This window comes from Neophocaena asiaeorientalis, unplaced genomic scaffold (assembly GCF_003031525.2).
Source record: "Neophocaena asiaeorientalis asiaeorientalis breed wild unplaced genomic scaffold, Neophocaena_asiaeorientalis_V1.1 scaffold270, whole genome shotgun sequence".
NCBI classification, from domain to species: Eukaryota; Metazoa; Chordata; class Mammalia; order Artiodactyla; family Phocoenidae; genus Neophocaena; species Neophocaena asiaeorientalis.
Window position 1 is genome coordinate 152,053 of NW_020174650.1, and position 15,497 is coordinate 167,549.

General features: G+C 40.2%; 1 long non-coding RNA gene and 1 pseudogene across 1 annotated transcript in view; one reads left to right on the forward strand and one right to left on the reverse strand.

Annotated features, from left to right (window-relative positions):
* The window catches only part of LOC112408984 (uncharacterized), a 68,938-nt gene extending 64,084 nt beyond the window's left edge, over positions 1-4,854 (reverse strand). Inside the window, exon 1 of the long non-coding RNA XR_003005059.1 lies at positions 4,742-4,854. This is a non-coding gene — a long non-coding RNA (uncharacterized LOC112408984). The remainder of the gene's footprint in view (positions 1-4,741) is intronic.
* Positions 4,855-4,858: 4 nt separating this feature from the next.
* On the forward strand, positions 4,859-9,546 carry LOC112408982 (regulatory solute carrier protein family 1 member 1-like; annotated as a pseudogene).
* Positions 9,547-15,497: the final 5,951 nt, after the last annotated feature.

Genomic DNA, 15,497 nt, shown 5'->3' on the forward strand with positions numbered 1-15,497 from the left:
ATAAATATAACTCTCCTTAAGTAAGAAGAAATTGTATTACTAGATGGTATTAGATACTCATTGTGGAACCTTCATTTTGGAGGGTCCTTAACATTTTAGATGGATTTTCCTCTATCTGGAAGGGTTTGTGTATCATCCTACTCAAAATATGGGGTGAATATGTTACCTTTTCAGTGCTTCCTCAGCTGGAAATCCACAGCTGGCTATGGACCCCTCCCCACCACTTCGTACTGTGATACTTAAGTTCCTCACAGTGAAAAACCGGATTACATAGAGGATTGCTCCTGGACAGAGACCCTGGTTTGTTATGGTTACAAAACTTGACAGTTTATATGGCATAGACTGGATGGACTGTGACAGCAACAGAAGACAGTGTCCTTCCTGAATGAGGGAAATAGAGTCTCTTCACTAGGAAATATAGTACTCCAGGTGAGTAAAGTCAGGGTTCGGTGGTAATGGGAAGGGAATGCTATGGTTCTGGCTTTTAAGATTTATGGATGAGCCCTGAAAGAAGTGTTTTAGTCCTTCTGTTCATAAGAGCACAGAACATCTAGTTTAGACTTTCCCAAAGACGAGGCATAGCTCTCACAAGTTTACATGGAGGCAAGGATGAGATAAAAGGGTAATAGTAAGATGAAAAGACAGTGGAAAAAACAAACAAAAAGGTGCTGCCTGGCTCCATTCTGAAAGACCCTAAAAGCGTACAGTCAAAGTAGCATATCTCCAGGTGCAAAGTCTCAGAGATCCCAGAACACTGACACCATGATAAAACCTCTAACTGTTCCTTAGGCGTTAAAAAAAAAGATCCTGAGTTTCCAGCCATGGCTACTATTCAAAACAACTACAAGAATGAAGAAGCAGAGAAGAAGCAAGGTGCTTCCATGCAAGACTGAGTGTTCTGGATATCTGCTCTAGGCAGTGTTCAATCTTGAGAAAAGAAACAAAGTGGTGTGCTTGGCTGAGAAAGGGATTAAAGAGTCTTTGGTCTCTTTCTGAATTGTACTACTTAATTTATCATCACCACCATCATCATTGTCATCGTCAACACAGTGCTTCCTACATGCCAGAAACTTTGCTTTCCCTGATTGATCTCATTTAATTCTCCTGAAAGCTCTATGAGGTAAGTACTATTATTATGCCATCTTCATGAACGAGGAAACAGAAGCTTAGAGACATTAAGTAACTTGCTCAAAGTTACACACACCCCTGTCCTGGGCTTGCTGGGACTTCCATGCTCAATAAACAGAGAGGCAAACTGAAAGTGCCTTATTATAAATCACAAAGGGAATCCCTAGATCAGAAGTTCTGAACCCTATCTCAACCCTAGGGCCCCTTTTTTATAAGAAATCTTTTATAACACCACATTTACTATCCTGAAATGAAATTCAGATTATATAACCCACCTAACACACTACATTTGAAAATCAATATTTAGTCATAAAGAGACATTAAATGAGTGTATATTATAATAAAGTAGTATACATTGCAATATCTAAATATTCAAGCATGATGAAATCATCAGATGCTGGCACCTATGTATAGAATCACCATGGAAACCACAGCTACAAATGCTGACAATTCAAATACCACAAGTAGTACTGATATTGGTCATATGTTTATCTGGCAAGATAAGAAACTCCTAGTAAATTTCTAAATAAATAAAGTACAATTTTACCTTGATTTATATGTTGATTATATTCTGGGAAAATTCAGTGTGTATTAATTAAAAACATGCAAATAATACTTTGTGTTTATATGTAAGGTGGAGTTAAGTTCCAGATCATATAAATTTTTCAACTGTGTCAGTATCTGGTAGGACATTCAAAGGGTGGGACAATGTTTTTATTGGGAGGGAATTGTTCTAGGCATTATAAGATATTATGACATTATGACATCTAACCCATATCTCTGCCAAGAGAAATGCCAGTAATATCTCTGCCCCAATTATTGGGCCACCAGAGAGACTCCTTGTAAATTTCCAAACACCTTAGGAAAATAGTCCTCAACCCTGGCTTTAACTCAGATACTGACACTAGGGCAGCATCTGCAGAGCCTCTGATATAGTTGGTCAGGGCCAATGCCTGGTCATAAGGGTTTTTAAAAACTGCTCAGTTGATCCTGTGTAGTAGCCAAGGCTGAGAACCATGCTGTAAGGGAGGTTCTGCTCTTTTGAGCATCGTTGCCTTAGCTGAGTCAGATCACCAGAACATCGACCTGACAGGTTTTCTTTCTGCCTCATGGAGTTATTTCCTGTCAGATAGAGCCCAAGGGCCTCCTAACCTAAGGATCAACCTTTCTAATTATAAGGTGGGACAGCGGGTATGTGGCTCTAGGCTCTGAAAAGTCAAAGACCTACTTTCAAGAAATCCCAAGAGATGGGTAAATGATTAATCGTTTACTTCCACATTTAGAACAAACAGAAAAACATAGTTTAACTAAATTAAAAAACAAATCAACCAGTGACTGATTATTTAGGAAATAAACTTGTACTACATTGTGACCAAACACCTTCTAGAACCTCTAGTCATTCCTCCTTAGGCCTAACTTGGGCCTTTAACTTTGTAGGAAAAATAAATTTATAGTCTTTCTTCAGTTGTCTACTAAACCCTAAATCAGGAACGGTAGATACATTTATCTCCAGTGCTAACTGTAAACAGATCAGATTTGTCTGCCTGGAGAGGACTTTGAAGTCTGATGCAGGCTAACTGAACAGTGCTGTGGTGGGTTGGTTAGTGATACCTGTCATGGGCACAGGATGGGGAGAGGAAAGGAAGTGCCCCATTTCTCCCATAGACCCTAGTGGAAGAGGCACATTTCTCAAAAATAACAGGTGATCTTCTCAGTCCTGGTCAGCTTTTGGAACCTGAGTGGATTTTATTACCATCATCATCATCATCCAGTGAGTTTCCATTTATTGAGGTATAGCTATGCACTGCACACTTATTACCTCATTAATCCTTACAACTGTACAAGATAGGCATTTTCATCACAGTCTGCGATCCCACAGCTCATGGAAGGAACTAATCATCTAATCTGTGGTTGCTTGACGTTCAACTCCCACAGTACAATAAATAATATGGAGTGAAATGTGGCCTCAGACCATTCTCCAAAGCTCTAATGTTCTTTACCCTGCATCCACATCCCCAGGATTCTGGCTCAAATGATACAAGATTCAACAAATACCAAATGATAATACACATACTTATTTCTCAGTATTTTCCCATTATTTCCTGGTACTGCATCCTGTCCATGTACTTAAGCAAAAAACTTAAAACATATGGCAAGGATGTTTGTGTTAATAAACTTTCTCTGCTTTGTGTTTTTCCTTTGTTGAAAACATTTTTAAAATGTTCATTTTCCTGTGACAGTCCAGTATAATAGAGGGAATCCAATTCATTGCCATAATTCAACACCTAGAAGGGTGTTGGCACATAATAGACATTTAATAACTATTTTAAATGAATTAATCAATGCAATTGACATTTTTGTCAAAGAGCAAATGATTTTTATGAAATTAAAATGTTTAATTTTGATGAAATCCAATTCATCAATTTTTCCTTTTATGATTTATTATTTTAAACAGTTGACTTTTTTTAAAATATATTTTTTAAAGTTTTATTTATTTATTTTTTGGCCACGCAGCTTGTGGGGTCTTAGTTCCCTGACCAGGGATCGAACCCTAGGCCCTCACCCTCAGAAGTGAGAGTGTGGATCCCTAACCACTGGACCACCAGAGAATTCCCCTTTTATGGTTTATTTTTTGTGTGTTAAATCTAAGAAGTTTTGGCCTTACCTAAGGTCACAAAAATTTTCACCTATGTTTTCTTCTAGAAGTCTTATAGTATTAGCTTTTACATCTAGGCCTATGATCCATTTAATCCATTTTTGATTATTAAGATTTGTGTAGAGCTTAGGGTCAGCTCTCTAAACACATCTTCATCTGCTTGGCACTGAAGAGGCAGGTGAAGCAGTTTAAGAGTATGGATATAATGCTTCCTGTCTTAGAACATGGTCTAAAAGTTGTTTTTCCAGAAAAGTGTCTCATGGCAATGTCAAATTTATCGTTTCACTCTTTCTCGTAAGTAGGGGTGTGTCCCTCCTTTTCTTCCCCTCTCTTCTACAGTCTCCAGAAACAGAAAACTCTAGTTTCTCTTTCTGTTTCAGAATAACAATGTCACAAGTAGAAAAGGAAGTATTAATCAATACTTTTTTTTTACCATCTTATTTGGAGTATAATTGCTTTACAATGGTGTGCTAGTTTCTGCTTTATAACAAAGTGAATCAGTTAGACATATACATATGTTCCCACATCTCTTCCCTCTTGCGTCTCCCTCCCTCCCACCCTCCCTATCCCACCCCTCTAGGTGGTCACAAAGCACTGAGCTGATCTCCCTGTGCTATGCGGTTTCTTCCCACTACCTATCTGTTTTACATTTGGTAGTGTATATATGTCCATGCCACTCTCTCACATCGTCCCAGCTTACCCTTCCCCCTCCCTGTGTCCTCAAATCCATTCTCTGCGTCTGCGTCTTTATTCCTGTCCTGCCCCTAGGTTCTTCAGAACAATTTTTTTTTTTTAGATTCCATATATATGTGTTAGCATAGAGTCTTTCCACTTTTCATCTACTTAACCAGATAGATAACAGCCCCGAGCAGCACTCTTTCAAGTAAACCCTGAGAGGCCTTCGCAGGCGGGCGGTGGCTACCGCGCTTGCCGCTGAGGGCGGGACGGAGGGCGTACCTGAGCGTGTGCGAGCGAGGGAAGGGGCGAGCGGGCGAGCCAGCGGCCGGCGCCCTCCTCTTGAAGCACCAATCAGGCCCCGCGCCGCCCTGCCGCTCCGCGCCGAGGCCACGCTGAGCCGAGCTGGGTCGGGTCCGGGCCGTGCCGCTCACCGTGTACCGTGTGCGGATGGAACTCCTCGAGGTGACCTTTTCCCTCCAGGTGACCTTTCCCCTCCAGGTGACCTTTTCCCTCCAGGTCGACGCTGACTTGGAGCTGAGCAACTTCCGCGCTGTGCGACCTCGAGTCGGCATCCCAGCCGCCGAGGGCCAGATCGTCTCCACTGAGAGGCCCCCCCCTAGACCACCAGGGATTACTGGCTGCTTAAGTCTTAAAAGATGGCCACGTTGGGATTTTAACGAAAGAAGGAGAATGCAGACCCTTGACTTTCCGTGCAGTTCCCAAACTTACCCCGAATAGACTTGCGTAGTTTATCAAAAGGCTTTCTTCAAAGGAATATGATTGGATATTTTCAGTCAGCAGTACTTCCCAAAGTGAGAAGTGTGAAAGGAGAGGGGAGATATGCTAAGAGCCATTTTATTTTGAGGTACTTCTTTTTTACATCTTTATTGGAGTATAATTGCTTTACAATGGTGTTAGTTTCTGCTTTAAGTATGGAAACACAAAAGACCCCGAATAGCCAAAGCTTCTTTTTATAGCCTATTTTACTCATGTGTATAAAAAACCCACCTCCTAATAAAAATCAACGTTCATAAGAAAAAAAGAAACAAAAGACAAACAAACAAAAAAACCAACTCTGGGAAGTGCCAGCCACCAGGAACCCAGCAGTCCCACTCATCTCCTGGAAAAATAGCTTCATCAGGGCTTGGACAATCCAGCCTTGTTCTGATACCTTTTGCTGGCCAACTCCCCCACGAGCTGTCCTTGCTGGAGGAATGCAGTCCACCCTGGCAGATGCTCTGCTCAGAGGAGATCTTGAGAAATCTTCTAGGATCCTGGTGGAGCAGCAACAGGACCGAGCCTGGAGAGAGCAAGAAAGGATTCATCTCTTTTCTGCAGATCCTTTTGATCTTGGAGCTCAGGCAAAGATAGAAGAAGATATAAGGCAACAGAACATTGAGGAAAACATGACAATAGCTATGGAAGAGGGTCTGGAAAGTTTTTGCTGAGTAGTGGTGCTTTATATTAACTGCAAAGTGAATGGACATCCTTTGAAAGCCTTTGTTGATTCAGGTGCCCAGATGACCAGTATGAGCCAAGCTTATGCAGAAAGGTGTAATATTGGGTTGGACAAAAAAATGCCTTCGGTTTTTAAGTAAAACTAAAAGACACATTTTTTCATTTTCACCAAGGACTTTATTGAACAATGTATTCACCCTTTTGTTCCACTACCTTTTGCCATTTTTCAGGCAACTTCATAATTCCATCTTCCCAAAACTTTTTATCTTTTTGAGCAAAGAATTGTTCCAGGTGCCTTTTACAGTCTTCCAGGGAATTGAATTTTTTTCCATTAAGAGAATTTTGTAAAGACCTAAATAAATGGAAATCTGAAGGTACAATGTCTGGTGAATACGGTAGATGAATCGGAATTTCCCAGCCAAGCTGTAACAGTTTTTGTCTGCTCATCAAAGAAACATGTGGTCTTGCGTTATCCTCATGGAAGATTATGCATTTTCTGTTGACTAGTTCTGGATGCTTTTTGTCGAGTGCTGCTTTCAGTTGGTCTAATTGAGAGCAGTACTTTTTGGAATTAATCATTTGGTTTTCCAGAAGGAGCTCATAATAGAGGACTCCCTCCCAGTCCCACCATATGCACAACATCACCTTCTTTGGAAGACGACCGGCCTTTGATGTGGTTAGTGGTGGTTCATTTCACTTGTTCCACGATTTCTTCTGTTCCACGTTATTGTACAGTATCCACTTTTCATCGCCCGTCACAATTTGTTTTAAAAACAGAACATTTTCATTACGTTTCAATAGAGAATTGCATGCGGAAATACAGTCAAGAAGATTTTTTTCACTTAACTTATGTGGAACCCAGACATCAAAGTGATTAACATAACCAAGTTGGTGTAATGATTTTCAACGCTTGATTTGGATATTTTGAGTATGTCGGCTATCTCCTGCGTGGTATAGTGTTGACTGTTCTCAATTAATGTCTTGATTTGATCGCTATCAACTTCAACTGGTCTACCCAACTGTGGAGCATACTCCAGCGAGAAATTTCCAGCACAAAACTTCACAAACCACTTTTGACATATTCTTCAGTCACAGCACCTTCTCCATACACTGCACAAATCATTTTTTTTTTTGCGTTTCAGTTGTGTTTTTGCCTTTCTTGAAGTAATCAAGCATAATATGCCAAAAATTAATCTTCAGTATTGAACTGGGTACACAAAAATTCATCAATTTTGATGTCTTTTTTAAAATGCGTGCTGCTGTGACAGCTGTCACATACAATCTAACAAAATTGTTTAGAATGACGTTAAAGACAACTAAGTACTACTAGAGCCATCTTACAGAAAAAACCGAACGAACCTTTTGGCCAGCCCAAAATAATGAGGCTGATGGACCGTTGGTGGACACCCAGAAGATTACTGGAAGGGTACATCTAATTCAGGTAAAAATTGAAGGCGATTTCTTGGCGTGTTCCTTCTCTATACTTGAGGAAGAGCCCATGGACATGGTTCTGGCACTGGACATGCTGAAATGGCATCAGTGTTCCACTGACCTCAAGAAAAATGTACTCGTGATCAGCACCACAGGCTCACAGACCACCTTCCTTCTGGAGAGGGAGTTACCAGAGTGTGCCCAGTTGGCATACGTGGCCAAGCAAGAGGAAATACGTCCAAAGGAGGTTGCAGACCAAGAATTAGCAGAAGCCCTTCAGAAATCTGTAGAGGATGCAGAGCGTCAGAAGTCATGATGCATGTTGTGTGTGTGTACTGCAGCTGGAGTGGGCCCCAGAAGAGAGAAAAGGTGGATTTAACCATAAAGCCCATCCTTCAGGACAGAGTCCTGAGATTGGTAATCCTACAAGTCTCGCTCACTCTGTCTCTGCTTCAGTCTACGCCATCAAGCCCAGTGACCCAGACAGCATTGAACCTAAAGCTGTGAAGGCTTTGGAGGCTTCAGCTGAATTCCAGATAAGCTCTGAAAAGAAAGAACATCTTCCTCTACAGGATCTTTCTGATTGTGCTTCCTCAACAGACAATGCTCAGCAAACCAGAGTCCAGCTACGCCTTTGCAGAATACACTTGAAGAAGTCATTGTTGCAGAAATCTAGAGAAATCTGCTGAAAGAAGCACCCAGGGCCTCAAATCTCATCTCCACACAAGACAGGAAGCTAGATTATTTGTCACAGCTTACTAGGATGCAAGAACCACAGAGGCTTATCAGTGAAAATGGTTGACCTCCAGAATATCAGTACCTGATTCAGGTAAATGGCCTTCAGCAGCATGAAGAATCGAGGAATGAACAGCATGAGGTTAAACAACAAAATGCTCCACATAACCAAGAACATCTTTATAACAGAGGGGACCTTGAACTTCTTGGAGAAAAACAACAAAGAAGAGTTGATTTGGAAGCTACAATGAAAGGAGACAGTTTACAGCAGAATGGGGACCTTCCAGGTACCGAGAAAAATATTCTACCTTCAAGATGCTTTGGCTGCTCAAATTCAGAAACACTTGTGGAAGTAGGTACAGTAGAACAGTCCCTAGTTGCTGTGCTTATTTCAGCAGGCAGTCAAAATACCAATGTCGAGAACATCGGTGCATCTGATCTCACCTTAGATAATCCCTTGGTGGAAGTAGAAACATCAGAATGTAACCTTTCCTCTGAAATATTGAGTAATTCCATTTCCACTCAGGATTTACAGCTTCTAGAAAGTAATGTTGAAATGTCTGGAACAAATAAAGAATATGGGAATTGCCCTCATCTTTAAGTCTCTGTGGCAGTTGTCAGCCCTCTGCAGAGTCAACAGAGGAATCTTGCTCATCTATAACAGCAGCCTTGAAGGAACTTCATGAACTTTTGGTCATTAATAGTAAACCAGCTTGAGAAAACACATCTGAAGAAGTTATCTGTCAATCAGAGATAGTAACTAAGGGCCAAACAGGTATTAAGGACCTTTCTGAAAGATGGTCCCCAAATGAGCATCTTACAGCTACCCAGAGTGAACAGTGTTCACAAGTCTCCTTTCATCAGGCCATGTCTGTATCAGTGAAGACAGAAGAATTAACAGACACTTCAACTGATGCTGGAGTAGAAGATGTAGAAAATATTAACTTCAGGGGTCCGTGTGATAGCCTGTTAACTGATAAGGAAGGTGTCCCCAAATCTAGGGAATCAATAAATGAGAGCAGTTCTGTCACTCTAGCCTCAGCTAAAATGTCTAATTAACTACACTGTACCTTAGGTGTAGAAATTTCACCTAGACTTTTAGCAAGTGAGGAGGATGTGCTCAATCAGACTTCTGAGCAAACTGAGTCCTTGTCATCCAGTATCACGTTGGTTAAAGATTCAGGTCAGGGCACACAGAATCCAGTGACAGACAGGCCTGAGACCAGAGAAAATGTTCTGCAGCCGCAGGGCCACTTCTAGAATTTGAGCCACCTACCAGCCATCCATCATCAAGTCCCTCTTTTCTTACACAATTAATTTTTCCTGCTGCAGACATTGACCAGATTCTCCGTGCTGGCTTTACTTTGCAGGAAACTCTTGGGGCTTTGCATCGAGTTGGTGGAAATGCAGACCTTGCACTTATTGTTTTGCTAGCAAAGAACATTGTAGTTCCTACATAACCGTGGAAAAGTGGGCTAGACATTACTCCATTCCCTTAAAAAAAAGCGACACACATGCACACACACACTCACTGCGTATACAGTATATGTAGAAACCTGCAAGCAGAATGTTGAGCCAGATTTTTTTTTAATATTTTTTTTGGCCAAAGTAATTTTTGATCTCTCGACTGGATTTGTCTGTTTGTCTAGATGGATTGTCTATTTGATGGATTTGTCTATTCTGTTTGTTAAAATTTGGGCCTTTTAAAATGTATTGGCAGTATGTGCATACAAAAACTTTTTATTATCATTAAGATAATGTAATCTGGAATAAAATTGATGGTATTGTGTATAGCATAAAAAGTAAAAATAAAAATAAAACAAAGTAAATCCTACATTGTCTGCAAAATCATCCAGGGCTTGAGGAACAGACAGACCACCAATAGTAAGCTGAGGCCTATGGGTGGGAAAGGGTGAGAGGTCAAGGACCCGCTATTCTGGTCAACCTCTAGCTATTTCAACTCTGAGCTGTGATACCACATGAACAAGACCTCTCTGTTTAGGGACTTTCATGGGGAATCAGGGGAAGGGGATGTCTTAAGAAGGATCTTGTCCTCTGAATTCATACAGCTCCTGAGAAGACTTGATTTCATAGCTGGAATGGCAAACAAGGTTCTGTCTACTTACAATTCCAATTGCACATTTATACCATATTTTTATTTCTCTGACCTTCTGGGAAGGACTGAGAAAAAGGAAATGGACTTTGTTAGATCTTCATTAGATATATGGAAAAAACGTTTGCTTCTCACAGTTGAGCTTGTGTCCTTTACTGTTTGTTTCACATACTCATGCTCTGGATCACTCTACTTGCAGGAAGGGCATCCCCTGAGCTTTCAAATCCTACTTACCTATTGACCAAAATCTAACCCAAGTGTTTTTCTGTGAATCCAACTCCTCAGGCATTCTTAGTGATCTCTCTATTTCCTAGTCTTATAAAAGGGCACCAATACCAGAAATAGCCAGGAGCTAGGAGAGATGCTGGTGTATATAGAAAAATGAGACACAATACATACCTATAAGGAAACTTGCAGCCTAGTGAAGGGGTCAGATGCAGCAATAGCTTATTATAACACAGTGCTGTGGTAAGAGATGTGCATAGACAGCTATGGAAGACAAAGGTTGGGCATCTAATACAGAGTACAGTATGGAGTCAGGGATGATTTTCTGGAGGAGGCAATAGGTTTTGTTGAGTTTTGAGATTAACTTGGTATAGACTATCAACGGAGTGGTTCCAGGCAAATCTGTTTAAAGCACAGAGGCATGAGATGGCATGGGAAATCCAGAGAACTACAGGTAGTTCAGTAACCCATAACCAGACCCTCTTAGCTCACTTTTATTTTATTTTTATTTCTATTTTTTATTTTTTATGGTAGGTCCTTTTTGGTTATCTATTTTAAATATAACAGTGTGTACATGTCAATCCCAAGCTCCCAATTTATCCCCCCCCTCAACCCTTCCCCACTGGTAACCATAAGTTCATTCTCTAAGTTTGTGAGTCTGTTTCTGTTTTGTAAATAAGCTCATTTGTATCATTTTTTTTAGATTCTGCATATAAGTGATATCATATGATATTTGTCTTTCTCTTTCTGACTTACTTCACTTAGCCTGATAACCTCCAGGTCCATCCATGTTGCTGCAAATGGCATTATTTCATTCTTTTTAATGGCTGAGCAATATTCCACTGTACAATATGTACCATATCTTCTTTATCCATTCATCTGTCGATGGACATTTAGGTTTCAGCTCACTTTTAACCAGTTTCCTTTAAATTTTTTCAAAGGAAATTAGGAGGGCTCTTTGATGGCAACATGCAATTCCTCATCTCAATTGTCCCAAGCAAGTCTATTCCTTGGCCTCTGACTCAGTTCAACAAATTGTGCAGAAATTTAGAAATCTTCTACTGTTACACAGGTCCCTGGGGGGTATCACTCCCTCTCCTTAGCAGTTTATCACAGGACCTCACAAAATGTCTGCTCCTTGAGTTGTTCTGACAATTCTGTCCCCTAGACCTTGCTAGATTTCTAGTGATGTGTTAGAAAGCCTTACAGATTGGCTCCCTGAGGGGACTAGCCACCCTTAAGACAGCTCCAAGAGTGGCTGGAACATAAAATATAAGAGAGAAGTGGCAAGAAATTTGGTTAGGTGGAATATGAGTGGGAAACCAGATTATGAAAATCTTTGAAAGTAGACAGAGGGGCCAAAGGAAAATTAGACTGTTGACCTATAAACTGAGCCACACAGATGAAAACTTGCTTATTCTAACTGCTCTAAGGTACAAGCTGGTCCCTCCTACTGAATTATACATACATTTCCTGAGGGCAGAAGTCCTGCCTAATATTTCCTCTATGATTCTACATACATGTTCAAGCACATAGGAAGGAGTACAAAATATGTTGGTCAGTGGATTCGAATGGGCTACCAAGTGAGGCTGCATAGATTTTTAGAAAGGGATACCTTGCATTGCATAGAGTCAGATTTTCAAAGGCAGGGAGAGGTAGAGTTTGTATGTTTATTTGGAGTCTGAGATCCTCTCCAATTACTCCAGCCTATTCTAAATGGCTGTTTCTCTCAATTTTCCACCCTCTCCGCCACTAGGAGGCAGCATAATTTCCCTTTGCCCTCTGGGACAAAGATTCTCTATCCCATAATACATAGTACAAACATACATACATAATACACACAAAAATATATGTTTCACCTGAAGCTTTGACCTTGATTGACTGCAAGAATGTTGCCTGGTGTTTTGGCCAGTTGGCCCCAACGCTCAAGGCAGAGGGTTCTAGAAAAACACTCTGACCTCCAACTATCCCTGAAGGAGCTGCCCCAATGAAAACTACTTTCTATGAAGCATCTGAATGGTACATTAATTCTGCAAGCAACAACTGGCAAACTCAAACATTACAGAATCCTATATTGAGTAAAGAGGGTTTAGATGGGGTTGGCAGTCCTCTCCTGTTGAGTTTTATGCAACCTTGGACCCCTAGGGGGTTTCCACAGAAAATCAGTTCAGGATGTGCTGGCCTTGTTTGTTGTAGCTTTCTGTTTATTTCTTAGTGGTTGCAATATAGTGGCACTTGTGTTTATGCCAGCAGCCTGAAGCCTTTTAGCAAACTAGAAATATAATGCCCTATTAAGAAGCCAAAGTATGTTCCAAGCATATTTTTCTCAAGGCCCGTGTTTTCAGGATTACTTCTGCCTTGGTGACAGTGAAACTTAAGGAAAGCTATTTAATTTGATCATCACTGTCAATGTGCCAGTTAAACGGTGTCGGGGTGTCTCAGGCTGTCCTGGAAAAGATTTGTCAATCACTTTAGCAGAACTGCTCAAAGCTTGTGACATCAGAGGGTTTCAGGTTATTTCTGAGTCACAAGACGGGACAGCCAAAGCCAAGAACATGGTCAGCCTCACTCAGACACGCAGCTTGTCAAAGTCAAGTCTTGGGCTGGCCTCCTGCTTAAGCCCCTTTAAGAAAGATTTGCTTTGACAGGTGACTAGTGCAAAGACCAAGATTATAAGCTACCGTATGTGTGTGGGGAGCAGAGACCATGCAAAATTTTAGGAAGAAATTCAGCTTCTCTTCCTTTGAGCTTTGCTGAAATCTCTCCAGAGTTTTCAAAGGCAAAGTCAGCACTGTTCCTTTCATAAGCATGTATTGAGTCTGAACTCTTGCCAGGGCCTAGGACACAAGGGAAAATGAGACCTAGAATGTAGATTTGGCCATCACACCTGTTGCAAATGGGCTTGCACTGGGCTAAGGGACACAGCCAAAGACAAATACTTTCCATTTGACACATTCATGATAATAAATAATAAAAAATAAATGAAATACTACTTTTAAAGAGGAAATAAACATTAAAGCAAAACAGAAACATTGACTTGGACTTTTGGAGCTGCTATTATAATGGAAGAGTCACACATGTATATAATAAAAGAGATGATTATAATGTACAGAATTGCCACCCATATAAGTATTTTCTAAATTGCTATGAGAATGCAGAAGAAGGAGTTATTGACAGGAGTTTAACTCTCTTCCCACTGAAAATTTGCAATACTAATGACAGAGAAAGCCTGGTGGAATCACCTACCAGGAAGACAGTGGCCTTGATTCAGACAAATCTTATTCATTCACTCAGCAAATATTTATGGAGCACTTATCATGTGTTGTTAGGTTCTTGGGTTACCTCAATTAACAAAAGGGAAGAAGATTCCTGTCCTTATATTCCAGCAAAGAAAACAGGCAATGACCAATAAAAACACTTCCTCTTTTTAATTGTTTTATTTCTAATTTTTTAATTGAAGTACAGTTGATTTACAATGTTGTGTTAATTTCTGCTGTACAGCAAAGTGATTCAGTTATACATATATACATTCTTTTTCATATTCTTTTCCATTATGGTGTATCACAGGATATTGAATATAGTTCCCAGTGCTATACAATAGGACCTTGTTGTTTATCCATCCTATATATAATAGTTTGCATCTGCTAATCCCAACCTCCCACTCCGTCCCTCCCCCAACCACCTCTCCCTTGGCAACCACAAGTCTGTTATCTATGTCCCTGAGTCTGTTTCTGTTTCATAGATAGGTTCATTTGTGTCATATTTTAGATTCCACATATAAGTGATATCATATGGTATTTGTCTTTCTCTTTCTGACTTACTTCACTTAGTATGATAATCTCTAGCTGCATCCATGTTGCTGCAAATGGAATTATTTTGTTCCTTTTTATGGCTGAGTAATATTCCATTGTATATATGTACCACATCGTCTTTATCCATTCATCTGTCGATGGATATTTAGGTTGTTTCCATGTCTTGGCTATTGTGAATAGTGCAAAAGCACTCCCTCTTAAGTAACATGAAATCTTATTGGTTTTTTGTTGCCATCAACTACTAAAAGCCATAGGACATCATAGCTCTTGATCCTGAAGTCTCACTAAAATAATAGAACCCAACAGTATGTTAGAATGATGATTGCCCCAGATAGATCCTGAAGACAGTTTTAGAATTAATGTGAGCCAGTTGTGTGCTGGTAAATGCTTAACAATTGGCTCTCAGAAATAAATAACAAAAAATAAGGCCCTCATTTGTAGTATCTGCCACTTTTTATGGTATAAGTACTCTCACTGTGGCCCTTTCAAATTAACAATGAGATATTACTGAACACAGAGTTGGAGAAAAAACACATACAATGACTCTTAAGAGCCAGTGCAACCTGGCCTCAGCACACCACTGATTGAGGGCTTATAGGATAATGAAACATCCCACATGCAAGGGACCTCAAAGTCCATGGACAAATGTTTCTTGTTCGTGGTGTATTGCAATCATTTCTGACAGAGGTGTCACAAGTGAATTGCTACAAATACTGTATTTCCTTAAATCACTTCATTGATTCAAAAAAAGCTTTTGGGGAAAAAAGAAACATTAAACCTACACAGAATTTATTTTATTTACCAACTAGAGCACATTCAGTACTTAAAGGTTCTTCTTATTTATTTTTGGCCATGGGCAGCAATGCAGAGCATTGTAGTGAGAAGCTGCTATTCTGGGGAGCTTTACTGCTTTTGCAGACTTAATATTGACCTTGAAATTGAGACATATTAAAGAATACCTGGGTTTGGTCTACATTTCTTATTGGCTTAAGCAGATATTTTGTTTTCTTCTTAAATTATGTATTGAGGATTGTTAAACAGTTAGTTCCTCTTGAAAATCAGCCAGGAGATTTTGCCAGATCCATGTTTGGAGTCTGAGTCCTTTGTGATGGATTAGTCAGTTACATCAAGTTATTCCACTTGGATGTTTGCTGCCTCTAATTTCATTGTGTGTGTCTCAACAACAAAATAAAACCCTGCTGGGATCTAAAGGACACTTGGTTGTTGCTTTACCAAAAAATGTGAAGGGTGTTCACTCCTC